Genomic DNA, 17,642 nt, shown 5'->3' on the forward strand with positions numbered 1-17,642 from the left:
AGAAAACACTGTCTTAAAGAACTTCAACTAATCTAATATGTAGTAACCAGTTGTTTGTTTAAGGTAAGCTCTGATGTGAGATGTAACCGCAAAATTCTTATCACAACCAATTCCAGAGTCCTTTGTGAAGCCTGTTTCAAGGACTTTGAGAGCAGTAGATGAAAGAAAAGAGCCATGAGAATCAGTAAACAAATAGCCCAAGGTCACATTGCAGGCCAACAGCAGTACGAAGTACAAGACCATAGCTGCCTCATTCACAGGGTAGCCATCTGCTCATAAAGCAGACTCCAAACACATTCCTGAAGCAGACTTTGGCACCTCTATTTAACTTGGTTCCAACCTGTTCAATGAAAAAGTGTTAAGTCTCATTTTCTATTGGATAATAACAGAGCCCTCTGGATCTAGCCAAATCACACTGAAAATGCAGTAAGTTTCTACTTGAAAGAAAAATGTGTAGTACAAACTTGTCATTTTCTTATCCCTCAGGAAGTTTTGCCTCTAACTTGCTATGAAATTGCACTTCTCTTAAAGTCTCAATGTCATTAAACTAGAAGAGGCATGGACTATAGTTTCAGCATCTTCTCTCCTTTATCTGTGCCTCCTTCCAACCCAGCACACACCTCTCTCCATTAGCCGTGACTGACAGAACATAACAAGACTACTCACTCACCCAAAGGCACCTAGAGTAAAGGCCTCTCTACACATTTGAACTTATCTAGATGGTTCTCCAATTGATGTTAGTTTTGTATTCTACCACAATGAATTGTTTTCTTGTACAGTGTTTCTCTGGATCAGGTTAAAAAAAAAAAAGAAGAAAACACATCTCTTTCAAGCTGAATTACTCCACTGAACAAAGAAATTAGCTCTCTACTTGATAATGTCATATCTGAAGCTTACAATCACAACAAAAATAAGAGAAAAATAATTTAGTTCAGGAACCTACATTGTTCATGGCCCCATGATGAAAACCACTTACTGTTATTTACAAAGATATACATTACAATAGTATGTATTACTTATCAAGATATTCCTTATCGGAAATTATACTCTTACCTTTGCTACTCCCTGTTCAAAACCCAAAGGCCTATGCACATATCCCATCCCAACTCTCTTTACAGGGGTGCAAAATTAGTTCTTCCACCCAAATTCTATGCAGAATAAAGCGGTGCAGCGCTGAGCACACAGTGATGGGAGTTCCTCTCTCTACTTACCCAAAGCTGGGAGAGGACAGGTGCATCATGTAATTATTATTTGCTTGGCAGCTAACCACAACTGTCAACACCCTTCCTGTGGAGCACTTCAAATGAACTTCAAAAAGAGCTCTCACCAAGTTAATGAATGGACTGAAATAACATCTCTATAAAGTACAGGAAGCCCAAAACAAGAAGATGAGATGCATATGAAAAAAAAAAAAAAAAAAAAAAAAAAAAAAAAAAAAAAGTAATACTGCAGTAGCATTCTCTCTCTGCTTAGCAGAATATTCTTTAACATCAAATAGGAAAGGATGGGAGGAAAACTTTACCTCTTTCAGTACCACAGAAATTTGATACAGGTTTCCCCAAAAGTTACTTTTCTTTGTGACCTCACCAAGACAGAAAATGAAACTAGAGTCCTGCAAGTGTTTGCTATCCTCTGACACAGGGAGAGGAGGGCTCAACTCCGCTTACAAGTGAAGGACTTGGAACCAGCTGCAATGGTCAGACTGGTCAGACCAGCCCACAGCTGTCCTGGTTGCATGGCAACAAAATGCTGGTCAAAAAGAAGGGCCGTTTCTGGCACATTCAGTGGAGTAAGAAGTCAGTAAAGGAGAGAAGAGGTAAAAACAGAGTGCTCTCTCCCTGCAAACAACTCACTGGTTGAGCTGTCCCCTCGCAAAATTTGTCCTCCAAATTCAGCTTCACTCTGAAGAGTGATCTGGGAGGGAAACAAAGATCCACACCGACGCTACACAAGCAAATGACCTATCTGCAGTGTAAAGTGTAACTACTGTGTTTACTTCAGGGTCAACCCACCATGAAATTAGCACCTACCTTGCTCTTGTTATGAAAATACTTCAGCTGTCTTGAGGAATACTGCAAACAGTAGAAGCTAAAGACTGCTCTGAGCTCAGACAGATGTTAAAAAGGCCAAAACATCTACTTCACAAAATCAGTTACATTCCATTTCACCTCTTCTTCTACTGTCTGAGTTATGAACAGAAAGATGGGCACCACAGAACAGCATCAATCAGAACTGTTTTCACACCTTAATCAATGGCAGCACCACAAAGGAGTGCACTATGGACTCCTGTTCTTCTGTACCAGAATCTCTTACTTTCTCAACCATATCTACTGGACAAAGGTAATTCTTCTCTCTTATCTTTAAATTACTATGGTGTAAGGAAAGATACTACTGTTGTGTAGATGCTTACAGAACACTTGTAATTTATTGTGTTAACAAGAGGTATCATCAGAGATAATCAGAACTGCCAACACGGTGAATTACAAGTATTCCCCTGGAACCACCTTGTGTTTTGGGACCTGGAACTTCACCCATTCAATACAAGGATGCTGCAAGGGAGATAAATCCTGCTGCATAAAAATCAGAGCAGGGCAACAATCATAACTAAAATCTTCTGGTCCTTGAAATACGGTTTGCATTTTTAATCCCATAGTAAAATAACATTATCTCTCTCTCTGTTTAACTTCTCCTCTAACTATTACTAGTACTAAATTTCTATTATAAATCTCTACAGAAGCATCAGTGGAATTTAAAGTCTGTTAAAAAAGAAGATTTAGGAAGGAATGCAACTCACTGGGTTTCCAGGTCAGGTTAGTTCTAGCAAAAAGGAGTGCTGGGCTAACAGGAATTTCATTCACAGAACCCAGTTTTAGTCCCTCCAAGAAGTCATCAACCTCTTTAAAAACTTGCTAATCTCACCAGTAGAAACAATTGCAGCTTTTCAGCAGCCTTCTGCTTGCAACATTCAATGTCCATTCCAATGCAGATGGCATCCACACAGATAATCCAATACAGAATCATGGTTCACAAGGGGTGACCACCACGTCACTGCTTAAAAAAATTTCTCTTCCATAATCATACTCTTACATGTGTCATACGGGCATATTTCCAGGCCTGCTATGAAAGATAATGTCTTATTTCTTCTTCATAATGATCTTCAGTGAGTATCAGTATTTCAAGCAGTTGTTCAGACAGTTCATGAATGGTTGCAAAAGCTAACAAATTTCTGCAAAAGGATTTCACAATTTTTTCAGCAGGATCTATGCAGACAGGTACTACATTCTGGAGTACTACCTCTTCTAGACTTGATCATTTCTTAACAAAGCAAAAAGGTTAGAAAACCAAGGCCAGAGTAGTATGCCATGTATGTTCAGTGCCAATCACTATGCAACTGGGCCTAGTTGATAGCACCACAGCCTGCTGTGGCAGTTTGCCATAGTACTTCTGCTTGCTTAACGTGCAGGTATCCAGATGGAAACTCAGCCATCTACTGCTCTTTATTCTGTCAAGGACTTTAGAGCTGTCTTTCCTGCATCCTTTGAAATAAGATTTACAGTGAACTGGCTTACACTTTTGGCACATCAAAAATCCTGTCCTGAATGCCATCCAAAAGGCTGACCTGTCATGTGCTAGCCTGCTCACTTGCCTGTTGTGTGCTGAGCCATTTCAGAACATGCATTGTTGCCAAAAGCCTAGACTGCTTACTAACTGCACTGTTAATGTTAAATGCATATGGCCCAGCCACTAATTTCAGTAGCATTCCCCTCTTGTATAGACCAAACAATCTCCTAATGAGCAAAACTGAAAAAGGCTGGAAAATCCACCTAACTCTGTTACAGATAGTCTTGAACAAAATCCCAAGTAGCAAAACACCAAGTACCAATAGTTCTCCACTCTGGAGTGAAGAAAACATCAGTAGTTTAAACGAAAGCCATTGGATTTACTGAGGAATAATAATAATAGTTCTAGAAGGTCTGAACTATTTCTTATGCAGCATGAGGTGTGAGAATGGATGGACCACAAATATTTCTACGTACAAGGCAGATGGGAGAGATGTGGATATACTTACATGTAGCAACATGAGCTGTTCTCAGTTTGGACCAGCCCTGCTGCAGAAACCTCAGCAATCCAGAATCCTGCTGGGCTTCAAGAGATCACAGCCCACAGCAGCTGTTACTTGACAACTCATAAGACACAGAGAGAACAGTCTTCGTGACCGTTTCACATTCAGTCATTCAGCCAAGATCACTATCAAGGCAGGTTATCAGAGCTGCTGGTAATGACCATTTTCATTGTACAAGCATCTCTACAGGGAAAACAGAGCAAATTTGGAAGGTTAACATTTACCTTGCCCGGCTGGTTAGAAGAAAAATAAAGAGCAAAGCTGGTTATTATTCCTGTTGATCAAGTCAACATCTATGCTATATTAACCTCACTTGACATGTGCCCATGAAAATCCGCTGCTACTACACTTTACAACAATGCTTAACTCTGTAGGCTTGTTATCCATGTGTGTTATTAACTTTCAAGGTGTAATGTGGAATTATACCTCAATTATACTTCATGACCTCCTAGAAAAAGAGCCTCCAAAATTCAATTACCTATATGCTCCCTTCAATAACTTTCCCAATCACCATCCAATTTCAACGAAATTTGAGAGAGCTTTTCAAACCTCAACATAATTACAGCCCTCCACAGTTCACCCAAATTAGCAACTGGACAGAGCAGAGACCCAGCTCACCGAACTCACTAAGGAAAAACCTAATCAATCATTCAGAAAATTCATTCAGAAAACATACGGAATTGAAAATTAGCTTCAGGTAGGTCTTCTGTCCTACTTTCTGAATGCTTTCACAGAACACTAAAAGGAGTTGGTGAACTGAATGAAAGAAGGTCATGAACTGCCTTCAGTAGCTAAAGAAGTAAATTTCTAGAAATTGTAAATACACCTGGCACACATAGCTATGTCTTCACCTCAACATGCCTGGGCAATTCTGCATCACTAGCAGCCTTCCAACAATCATGCCACATCGCTCAAGACATTTCTCACCAGCCAACTGCCATGCTGAAATAATTCATCAGCAGTATGAAGAAATCATTACATCAGAACAGCAGTCACCCTTCACTCAAGATAAATGACAAGAAATAGTCTACTTCTACAGCCTCTTTGTAGCCTCTGCAGCTTCCAGTTCTCACAGAGGCTGATTAACATGCAACAATGATGTGTATCTGGTATCAACCCTGTAGGAAGAAGCACAGCAGCACACATCACAGTTAACAATCTCAGATTTCACTTAATAAGGTTCTCATTCTTTAACTGGTTTAATTTGAAACAGTTTTGAAATGTCCTATATTCTGCAGCCAGTTTCAGGCCCAAGTACTTGAAATACAGAACTGTGAAATTTCACAATATAGCTAAAGCTTCCCTCTCCCAGGAAACTGGGACATTTTGGATGTCATGATGACACAAGGTCACACAACTCCAGGTTGCCTTCTATGCAGCACAGGCTCCTCAGTTTAAGACACCATCCTCTTAGTCTCACATCTCTTTTTAAAAAGGTCTGAAAGCAAAGGAATCCAGTTGAAATTGCATGCATCAAACCAAAAGATAAGAAAAGGCAGCATTTCCCTTGGAGGTGCTACCATGGGAAATTAGCAAGATCAGATCTTCCAACCCAAACATACCTTCTCCAATATCCTGAAGGGTGCCAGCTGATGAAATCAGGTCATGTTCTTCTGCTAACAGCCATGCTTTCCTAGTCCTCCCTATGTGCCTGCACCAGTCTATCCTAATTAGCCTCTCCGATTGGCAAAAACAAGATTCTTTTTTTTTTTTTTTTCCTCCACAGGGAGAGGGAAAGGGTTTGGCTTCTCAGACAGATTTGTTTGGGGGCTAAAAAAGTCCTAAGGCCAAACAGAAGAGAGACAGGATTGCACCTCTAGGTACAAGACAACTATTACATCAGTTTGCCTGCGTGTGGTAAACAATCACCTTAAGTTCCATATCATCTGCAACCTGTTACAAGTTTACTTCCCAGAGCAGTTAAACTGACAAAGATCTCTAAAAACACATGCAGCATGAAACATTTCCTCTGCAGCTGGGGGTAAACAAGTTGGCTGGGTAGAGCTTCTCCTATCACCCCTATTGGATTCAGTGATTCAGGCCCGAGGGTTTTTCACATCTCAGACTCCATACACAGTGATGTTTGCAGTCTTCCCAGAAATGAGAACACCAAGTGAGCCTTATCCCCTGGACTTGTGAGGCACCTTGGTTTATCATCCACTACAGCAACATTCCACCACACAAACATACAAATTTATTAAGACTGGTACTAAGTATTGCAAGTGAGAAAGCACTAGGAACTATATAACTCTTATATACTATATATACTCTTAGAACTATATAACATCTTCACAGAAATAGTTTTGAGAGTGATATTCTACTGGTTGCCAAGATGGATGAACAATCATGTTAGACTGTTTATAAAAACTGATTGCAAGCAGATGAGAACAGCAGAGTCACAGACATCTAACACAACCAGTTTGACAGAGCAGCCAGATGGAAATTCCCTCAGAAAACCACAAAGCCTCTGTAGGGCATTCCACCTCTGCTTTTCTGGTAGGTTATGACCTCTTTATTTTCTCAATGGCAGACATGGCACTAAAGATCAATCTTCTTTCTATCCCTGCAAGCGTTCCTCTGCTTTTACAGCCCCCAATAACTTACATACAGGGTGAGGTGGGTACTTCATAAGCACTTAGATGAGACTGAATTTCCTGCTGGTCCCTGGCTGAGAGAAAACGACCATAATTTGTTAGGACAGGCAGAATCTGGCAGCCTAGCAGAGGTGAGGCTGCTCAGCTCTGAGCCTCCAGGTTCAACCAGCAGCTAGGTGCAGCATGCATTCTCAGCAGGCACACACATACAGTACATATACCATGTAAAACATATGGTACATATATGTGACCACATCAGTTGCCAGCAGACACACAGAGCACTTGCACAAACACAACTTATGCCAAGAGTTTCATCCTGTTCTCTGTAGCCTAGTAGGACAGAGGTCTGCTAGTGGAGAACACATGCACAATGGGAATTCCCGCAGAAGCTAAGCTCAGGCACTGCTGGCTCCCAGCTATCTCTGGTTCCTGGCACCTGGACAACCAGCCACCTTTTATCCCCTCATTTCTCTACCTTCACGTTTGTTCCTCCTCAAACAAAACCCCTAGGTCCATTCCTTTCCTTACCTCCTGCTTCTCCCCTAAACATCCCATAATAAAACCCACACAAACCCAAAGTGCTTATCCTCTTCATTCCACCACGTGTCCCATATCTCCAGCCAGCAGACTCCAGCAATGCTCCATTTTGACAGGATTTGTTCCAGCCTATAGTGCTGAGGATGCTGCAGGACAGCCCTGGAACTGGCTTTTCTGCAGCCTTTCCTTTTATCTCCATAAAAGAAAACTAAATGGCAATTTGAACCTAAGCATTATCTAGGTGAATTCAGACCTGGGATCTCAGTTCTCTCCAGTTCCTTCTCCTAAAACTGTTGCTTTAGCTCCCATCTAGCTACTAAAGTTTCACATCTTCAGCTTCTGTGACACAAAATGAGATCCACAGTGCAAAAGTTCTTTGACCATCGGTGAACCACAACTAAGCCACTGTAAGAACAACCACACCTCTCACAAACCTACAGATTCTATAACAGAATGATCTTGGTTTTGACAACAACAAAAATATTTCCTCATTAGAAAAAAGCAAGTTATTCCAGAGACTTCGGTTCCTTTGACCAAACTCCAGAGAACTGCTTGAAGGAAAGAATGGGATGCAATGCTTGGGAAAACATGAAGCCCTGAACAAATGCAGAGATCTCCCCTTGAAATGCTTTTCACAACAGCCAAGTAAGTCATGGATCATCCATGAAGTCACAATGACAAGAAGATGACAGATGACTGAGGATGTGATTATTCTATACGGTGTGTAAACAGAATGCAAAAAGAAAAACAAACAAAAAAAATGTTCAGCAACAGATTGGATCCAACTCTGCCTTGAAACATTAAGCTGTTTTTCTGTGTTGCTTTTGAAGATGAAAGGATGGGTCATCGCCTATCACTGTTGTTCCATTTAGAGCAACAGAGCCATGTATATGCATAACAAACTGAAATTCTGTCCTAAGATTTTTTATGCAGATAGTGAAACCATCTGAAGGTGAAATGAACTGGCATGTAATTCTTGACTGAATTATCAAAACCAGGGCCTGTCATTAAAACTGCATCAGAGTGATTTCTCCTGTACTACTGTACAGACATTCTTAATGTACTCCTATAGCTGTAAGTTACAGCTGAATCCAATTTATTTCTTTAATCTCATACAATGACTTGTAAGTACACAATTACTATAACTTAAACGAACTCTCCCTACACACTTCCAGCAGTGCACTGAGGTCAGATTCAGCTCACAACTTTGCCCAGTCAAGTCAATCAAAACTATAATCTTCTGACATTCCAACCACAGTTGAGAAAGACATCCTCTGCTATCTTGGTAACTCTCACTTCAAGTCAACATCAAAAAGCCAGAGAAACATGTATCTGATACTGCATTAGACTGTGTCTCGTGACTACTGTGTGCACTGTGTCCTGCAGTCTTCAGTGATGTAATTTCAGGAGATCTTACGGTTACCATCTTGTAAAAGTTTCAGTAATCTTTTATGACAGTACATTTCAGTTTGATATTCTGATCTTCCTAACACCACATGCTAATTACAGTTTAGCTTAAACCATTCTGATATTGGCACAGACTTAAAGAAAATGTAAAAATACACAACGAAGGCAATGCCTCCAACTAAGTTTAGATCCCTCATGTCTAGAAGTCATACATATTTGTACTAAGCCATACAAACAGAGAAAAGAGCAAAATAATAATTAAAAAGCAAACAAAAAAAAAACACAACACCTTAGCAGAGTAAGACAAAGTATTGGAAGATCTCACTGATGGACTTCTGTGGCAAATCCATGCATTAAACCTACCATGTACTTCTCCATTCTCTGTACAGAATTTCAGTCAAGAAATCAATACTTCCTACAGTTTCATTCATAAATCAACTTCTCTGAAGACATCTAGCTGTAAGTAATTCATGAAAAAAACCACAATATTACTATCAGCAGTAGCAAAACAAGAAGAATAACGGGAGTATCACCATGTCAGTAGGTTTCTACTGCATAACTGCTGAAGCCATCACATGTCTCACTAGAGAAACTGCTTATCCATAGCAATCCCTCAGTCTGTCACATTGTAAGCACTAACAGGATAATTTTAGCAAAATATTTCCTTAGAATTCCTTTGCTGCTCACATCAAACATTCTTGAACTTCACCTTTTTCCATATTCTCTTTGAAATAACCCTGTAATTATGCATGATGAATTACATGAGGACATATCCTCTGGCTCTGTAAACTCTGTACACTTCAGTCACCAAATAACTTAGCTCACGTGAAGATTTAGCAATCTTTAAATTCCCACAAGAGGCAAGTATGCCTACTAACTGCCTTATAACTTTTTCTTATCTGAAAATCCAACACTGGCTCCAACTGATACTCTATCAGAAAGTTTTTTGTTTTGCAGTAACCAGAGCCAGCTAAGTGGGCTGACAGTCACACTGGAAGAAGCCACCAATCCATAGAAATACAGCAATTTGCTAATGCACAATCAGGAGCTGCCATATCAGCTAAGGACTTGTATTTCAACCTGCAATGCTTATGCAGCACAGTCTTGGTCTTATAATCACTGCAGGCTGTGAAATTGTTTGGGACATGTTAGTTAACCTGAGTACTAGCAGTTCTACTACCAGCTGGCCCACAAACTTAATATTCACAGAATTACTGCTCTGATTTTAGGATGTATGTTCCAGCATCACAGTGGCTATGGTGGCCCCCAAAATAGGACATTTTGCTACCAACACAAACTCTCAGGGAGTCTGGACTTACTTATCATCACAGGAGGAGGCTTCAGAACAGAAGCTGTCTTACTCTAGATGTAAGCAAGCCCTCATCAGTAACCTTACAGCATGGTTGACAGCTGTCAAAAACCAGGTTCAATCAGCTGGTTATGCAGTAGAAGGAAGCCTCTCTGAGCAGCAAATTATCACAGATAATAGATAAAAAAGCATCTGTCCTCAAAGCTGTGTATATTTTTTCCAGCATAGTGATAGCAACAAATACCCTAGTGAGTCAGTGCTTGTGTCAACAAAAGGGTTCTTCTGCTAATAAAACATTAGCTACTTCCCAAACAAAACAATTTGTCCTACAAGACATCACTTTTTAAAATCAATGAAATGAAATTACATCTTGCTTAGGATGGATATTTGTTAGCCACAAATGTGATTCTTTTTTCATACTCTTTGCCAACTTCTGCATAAAAGCAAAACTTCTCAGCATAAAGCAAGGCTGCCTGTTTAAGTACAAATAAGATGAAAAGTCCTTATCAGATGCTAATCTGCCTGTGTTCACTGACCAATCACTTACTCTTCCTTCAGTTAATAAAGTTATTGAAAAAATAAGCAATATTTTGCAACTAAAAGAAATTGAAACCAACAATAAACTGGCAGAATCACTGTTGATAAAAACACAGCTCTTACAAAATAATTAATACCTAACAAGTCACGCAAGAAAATCAGAGTAATAAAAGAGCAGCATCTGAATACAGAAGAGACAAGAAGAAACTACAGGCTTGCAGACCAGCACAAGGATAGAACTGACAGATTCATCACCATGACCATCTTGGTTCAGAGAAGTTTACTGCGAGTTTGCATTACTTTGGCACTATATATCAAAATCTCACACCACATTTGCTTTCACCAAGGAATCAAAATGAACCACCAGAACATGAACCTCCTACACAAAATGGGTGGATATTTTTCTCATCAGTGTCTCAATGAAACAATTGATTTCAGATTTCCCAGGGAGATCATGAAGATCACACAAAAGAATACAACAGTGGTCATCTATGAGTTCCTCCAACAGACTTTTCAGCTATTTAGCAAAAATCACCCCAAAGGTGTTTGGAATACAAGCAATATTGAAAAATTTCAAAATGGAATTCATCAGCAAATTGAAGAATTAGAGATTTGTTTGTTGGAAGAACGACCAAGGGCATGGAACAGCTTTCAGATGCAGATGCTAAAGAGCAGTACCCTCAGTATGAAGAAGTACTTCCAAAGAATCACCAGCTTCCTTAAAGATAGGCAATACAGCCACTGTTCCTGGGACGCCGTGCAAACAGAACTGAGATCATGCCTCATAATTTTTGACAGCCTTATGAAAATCACACATCAAAAAAAGGTAAAATCTTTTGTATTTGTGTTCTTTGTCAGGCACTGGTAAATTCTCCCTTCTTGGAAGGTTTTAAATCTCTACATTTGAAATATTTTCAGATCACATTTTCGGTACTTCAGACTTGTAGACAAGATATTTGGTGCTCTGAGTTAAGCACACAGAATACTTCAGTGAAAGGACAGTTGGTATCACCAGCTGCTGTTGGAGATGAACTTTTTCAAAATGTGGGGGTCATCCTGCTCCTACATACTCCTTCTCTACACTATATATGTATTCTCTGGTCTTTTCACAGAATACGCCTATTGCTTAACAGCCTGAAGCTCTTGCATGAGGACACTGTTCTGATACACTGTACCCTTGCATCATTTCACTTATGCAGAAAGAAGACCGAGATACAGACATGCATGAAGAAGACAAATCCTCTTGTAGTCCTGATGCAGTATAGATCTTAATTTACAAAACAGACAAGATTAATCAGAAAACATTTACTGTATGGATGTGGATGCAAACAAGTTTATTCCACGCCTCTATCACCTTTGCTCCTCTCATTGCAGAGCCAAGGAGTGTTTCAAATAATTGTCTTCATCAGTTTAACTGCTTCCCAAAATACCTTGAAAACCTTTGGGCGTTGGTACCACTCCTCATGTACTACAATACTGTATGGTTTTCAAAATGTTTTTTTATATGCTTCAGATTTCTAATGATATCTGATTTCCCAAGTATGTTCATCACAAATGGTACATGTTCAATTGGAATGCAAGAGGAAAAGTTAAAACAATATATCTAATAGGGGAATGTGAAGAAAAAGAGCAAATACTCAAGGACATGAAGTTCAATACACTGCTACTGTTACCTAAGCATAGACTCTCAGCACTTTGCCAGAGAAGTGTGAGGGTTGACAGCAACTTTTATCACATCTTTCCTTTTTTAAAATCCATTCCCCCCTTAGGAAAAAAACAAAAACAAAACAGAAAAACCCAACAAACTAACAGAATAGCTACAACTGCCTAATTTTTGACATTTAAACATTGAGCTAAGGAGACAAAGCCAATAAAGCCCACACCCTCCATTCCCATACACTCCTTTTCAACAGAAATGAGGGGAGAGGGAACAAATTTAAGATTCCTCCATGTACATCTGCTCTCAATCACCAAGGTAAGAGGTCAACTCTTTCACAGGTTATATAGGGAACATAAGACCAATTAGTAACGCTTAACACATAGTTAATGTTCAGTTTGCAACAACCTCATTAATCAGCCTCCGAAGTGGAATCTTTGTTCTGTTCATTTAAGGACTTTGCAACTAAAATGAGATCAGGGCAATGTTTCATGGCAGTATGTTCAAATACATTCCATTATGACTTTGCCTTAATTTTTGCTTTTTACTGTAGGCAATCCTACTTGATTTTGCATATCCAACATAAATAACTTGAAGAACTGCAACCCATGAAGTTAAGGTTTCCCTATGCATATATTACACATGGAGTCATGTCCAAGACAATGCTTTCCAAATCTGCACTTGGATTTCAGAAAGGTCAGAAGTCACCACAAGTTACAGTAGATATGACTGGACTTCAACCTCACACATTTTACTACACTCTTTTAATTCTTCGTGGGATAAAAGGATATTTTTCTGACAGCCTGTGAATAAAAGCCCATCCCTGGGCAATTTGGAAGTACTGGCTTCTTTCATCTGCTCTTCCAAGGAAGTGCTTTAATTAACCTTATACACATATGCCTATTAACTTGTGTGCATTACTATCAGTTGTGACTGACACTTCCAGATGCTCTTATACTTTGAAAAGGGTAAATGAGACTGTAAAGCCAAACACTCATTAGTCTGATCCAGTATTAAATGGGGAGGTTGGTAGCCTTGCCTGTGGCACTGGGAGTTGGAGATCAATGACCCTTGAGGTCCCTTCCAACCCCAGCCATTCTGTATGATCCTGTGATCAGTACAGAGATTCAAAATCACTTACAATTTCCTTGAAGGAAAAACTTAACTACATCTTCAAATCTGGAAGCTGGACAGCTTCTTGACTGTTCTCTTTGGTAATAGAACATAAAGGAGGATTCTGTATTTTGCAAAGAAGTGCAAACCGAAATGTTGAGTGCTAGCTTTTGTACCATACTGTACTGGTCAGTGAATGGCTGGATCACTTTGATAGATGCAAATGAAAACTGCATTATGCAAACTATGTTTTGTATGACTAAAGGGTGAGAAAATATAGCCCTCAACCATGTTTCTTTGGTTTCAGCATACTGACAATGCTATACATTCATTTATCTGCTTGTATTTGTATTAAAATATCAGTGCTGTGTAATCATGATTGATGGGGTTTTTTTTTGTTTGTTTGTTTTTGTACTCTCAAATGGTAATAAATGCAAAGTTACAAAAAGAAAAATCAAAAACCAACCCTCACTACAGAGGTGAAAGACTCATTTTTAAGCCCACGAGGTCAATAGTTGGATATACCAAACTCTACTAGCCATGCAATTTGCTACGGTCTTTCTGAATTAAATTCTTGTACCTTATAATAACACAAGCACAAATTCAGTCTTCACACAAAAACAGAAAATACATTTTTTCTGACTATGATGGTGTAGTAAGGAAATGCTACGAACAGCAGAAGAGGCAGATTTTTTATATCTGAACAAAGATTTCTTTGCTCAAACATATCTTGGAAAATTTCTAATAATCAGACTGAAAAGCCCCCTTCTATCAAAAAGCATGTTTCCATGAAGGTATTTGATAGGTTAAGTCTCTCTTTAATTCTTTTTTTTTATTTAAATTAAATCAGATTAAATTTATGACTACAAGTCATGATGACCCAATTTAATATCATTCCTCCTTCCCCAACTTTTTTTCAGTTCCACATTCTCTTCCTATTCTAACATTTATTGAACCTTTTCCTCAGTTCAGAAGAGAAAATAAAATGTGGCAACAAGATTTAATAATTACAGGGAAAGCATGGTTACTGTCTAATCTGTTACTTACTGTCTAACCTAAACTCCTTTAAACAACAGCCTCTTTGTAAGCCTGACTCTTACATCCTTAGCCATTCTGTCCTTCATTTGTAAGAGTGCTTTTCCTTTTCTTTCTTAGTAATGACCTAATGACCCATCAGCAAATACTGAATTAATAAGCTACTACTTCCCTGGAAATTTACCTGTTCAGTAGTTAGGATTAAAATTCCAGTTATATCCTACCCACCTCCTCAACTTCCTGTCTGATCTCATTTCACCTCCACAACTCAGAATAGGCTCACAGGACTCATGCCTGCCAGAGGTACCATCAAAATGCTGATAATATCCTAAAAGAGAAAAACAAAAATAACAGTGATTAGTATATAAACTATTCCATCTGAGATCTCAGTGTGTCTGACTCATAGGAAAGATTAAATATTTAATGAAGAACTGTGCCACGTGGTTTTCCTGTAACACTTTTAAACATTATTCTGAAACATCTCTGAGGTCCATGTTTCCAGAGCACTCAGCTCTCCTCACTTTTCTGATCCAGAACACAAGTACTTTCCTCTGGGATCTTGAATGGCGCTGAGTACTTTGCTGGCAGCTGATAAAGAAGCATTTGCTATGATGGAAGTATCAGCAAAGGAGCCAAAGTGATTTGATCCAGCCCCAAGTTTCATAACACTCATGAGCTCTTAGCAGCCCAGACTACTCCACCAGCACTGAAGCAAACAGCGCTAAATCATAACTAATTCCTAGTCACCTGATGCCAAACAATGCCACACTATAATGCTATATCCACCTCCTAAAAGGAGGCGACTCTTCAGTCAGCTTAAGGGCACCCTGTCTGTCTTGTATCTCTCTTCTTTTTGTCTCACTGAGATGTGCACTCTGTCTCTGCTACAAAAGAACAGATTATTCCTCTTTTGTGTCCGAGAAACTCTTTTGTCTCCCCTTAGAGAGGAGAAAGCAAAGCTGTCACAAATGTTGGTCCACCCAGAAGAATGCAGATCTTAGCACAAGTTGCTTGGCTATAGTGGGATGGAGAGGATCAGGTTCTCCACGTATGTGCTGGACAGCATCCTGGGCATAAACTGCCCAGTTTGAGGAGAACATATTGAAGACTTTCTCCTTCCGTTCCTCTCTTTACAAGCAGTGACATTATACCTTATTATACACAAGTGATAGCCCTGTGTGAAAATGCAGCTACAAACAGCTTAAGGAATAGAAACAATCCTGTTTCCTATGGGATAAATTACTGCAATCCGAGCAGAGGTAGGAAGGATTCTCAGCCACCCTTTATCCATCCGATAAGCAGAGGCAACTTGTTCTTGCACCGGCTTGGTTCCAGCATCGTTTGGAACAACTTGTTTATGAGAGCTGCCCACAAGCAGCCTCAGAACAGGCTGACCTGACCGCTGATTTGGAGCAGGAAGGTTTTTACATCTCCAAATGCCGTATGGCAGCACCCTCACCCAAGAACAGCCCGACTGCCTGCAGGGTCAGTCAGCAGCAGGGCTGTCCTCAGCACAGAGCTTGCTGGTCCTCGCAATCACTCACGTCTCCATCGCCGGTCCCGAGCCAGCCTGAGCAGCTGCCAGGCTGTCACACCGGGGCGGTGCAAAGCCAGGCAGAGATTTCAGACCCGCGTTCCTCGAGCGAATGAGGAAGTTTAACACGGCGTTCAAGAAGCGGCCAACCTCACCAACTAAAAGCAAGGTGTGCTCAGCCCGTTCCAAACACCTGCGGCCGGGCCGTGAGGATGCTCCTACACGAACGCGATCCCCGACACCACAGAAGGGCAGCAGAAGAGCCGTGCCTCAGAGGACGAGCAGGTGACCAAGCAGCTCACCGCCCCGTGAGCTCGGTCGGAGGGCCAAAGCCGACCCTCAGCGACCGGGGCCCGAGCTGCCTGCGGCGGGCACGGCTCCCAGCCCCGCTCCGAGCTCCCGAGCCCTCAGGCTGCGCGGGAGAGCACGCGGAGACGCAGCCTTGTGGAGGGCGAAGCGAGCGGCCGAGCACCGCAGCCAGCCCACCCTACGGCTCCCTAACAGCGGCCCGGCCGGACGGAGCTCCTCGGTTCGGACCGAACCGTTCGCTCCGGGCAAGTTGGCGGGAAAGGGGAGCGGGGCTTACCGCCTTACCTCCGCCTCTCCAGGTGCCCGCCACGCAGCGCTCCGCAGCGGAGGCGGGACAGGACGCGACGCCTCAGCGCGGCTACGCGCAGCTCCCCGCGGCCGCCGGCTCCGCCGAGCCGCTACCCCGCGCCCTCCCCGGCTCGGCTCCCGCCGCGCGGCCCCGCTCGCTCGGCCGGGCGCCTGCCGGAGCCCGCCCTCTGTCGGGCGCGGGGCGGCCGCGCGGGTGCTGAAATGGCGGCGCTGCCCTCCCGCCTTCGGCGCCGTCCCAGCCAGGCTGCCCCGCGTCCCGTCTCCGATCCGGCGCGGGGCGGAGCGAAACTTCGCCACGGACTTACCTCAGCTCGGGCCGCGAGCGGAGCGGTGGGTGGGTGATGGGGCGGGGGGGTCTGAGAACCCGAAGCCTTCCCGCGGGGCTCCTGGTAACGCCGGAGCGGTTGGGCTGTGCTGCGGGGTGGTGTGGGTTTAACCGCAGCGGCGTGGGCTGTAGATCGCGGTCTCCTCCCTCGAGGCAGCAGCAGAAGATAAATCGTGTTACTCCTGCAGCCCGTTTGGTTTATCTGATCCCCGGGGTATGTGGGGCCGGCTGACCCTCTCTGCTAAACCCACCTTTGCAGCCGGTGATTGTCTCCATTGGGAAGCAGCGGCTCTGCAGCTGGGCACAGCCTGCTGTGTGGTGGCAGAGGATGGAGGGCCTCTCATCATCCCACCTGGCCCGGGCTGCTCTGCGCAGAAAGAAGAGATGGGGAAAGGAGCTGCACCCAGCGTGCCCTGTCAGTGCTGTGCCTCGAGGTCACACGTGATCACACCATCGAGTTTGTGATGGTGACAAGCCAGAGCCCAAAAAGAGCAAGCAACAGACAGTTTTTCTCCGGAACCTGAGCCCATGACACTCTTGTTCATTTCTAGTCGTCGCAAATGGCTGGAGGTGTCAATGGGCTCCAGCCATAGCAATAGGTGAAGGGGCTGAAGGACAGATGGCCTTCCAAGCAGGAAGATGCCAGCTGCTCCCTTGCAGCAGTCTGATTCTCTACTGGAACACAACCCCACAGACATCTCATCAGTGCTCTTCTGCTGCTGGGAGAGAAACCAGCAGCCACCCAGCATCAGTTAGTCTGCTCCAGCAGAGGCTAAGCGGGTGTCAATTCAGTCATAAATGCCATGTTGCTCTAAGCACATACACCAAAGATGCTGAAGCCAAAGGCCTTTCC

At 42.2% G+C, this 17,642-nt stretch overlaps 1 protein-coding gene across 2 annotated transcripts in view; it reads right to left on the reverse strand.

Annotated features, from left to right (window-relative positions):
• Window positions 1-16,563, reverse strand: part of MOB3B (MOB kinase activator 3B) — an 82,955-nt gene extending 66,392 nt beyond the window's left edge. The window contains exons 1-3 of one of the 2 annotated variants that reach the window (XM_052700914.1): window positions 16,441-16,563; window positions 14,541-14,640; window positions 4,070-4,306 (exon numbers count right to left, since the gene is read on the reverse strand). The gene's annotated coding sequence lies outside the window, so the exon portion shown is untranslated. The remainder of the gene's footprint in view (window positions 1-4,069; window positions 4,307-14,540; window positions 14,641-16,440) is intronic. The other variant, XM_052700915.1, reaches the window with a different exon arrangement.
• Between the last annotated feature and the right edge of the window lie 1,079 nt (window positions 16,564-17,642).

This window comes from Tympanuchus pallidicinctus, unplaced genomic scaffold (genome assembly GCF_026119805.1).
Source record: "Tympanuchus pallidicinctus isolate F22 unplaced genomic scaffold, pur_lepc_1.0 scaffold4, whole genome shotgun sequence".
Taxonomy (NCBI): Eukaryota; Metazoa; Chordata; class Aves; order Galliformes; family Phasianidae; genus Tympanuchus; species Tympanuchus pallidicinctus.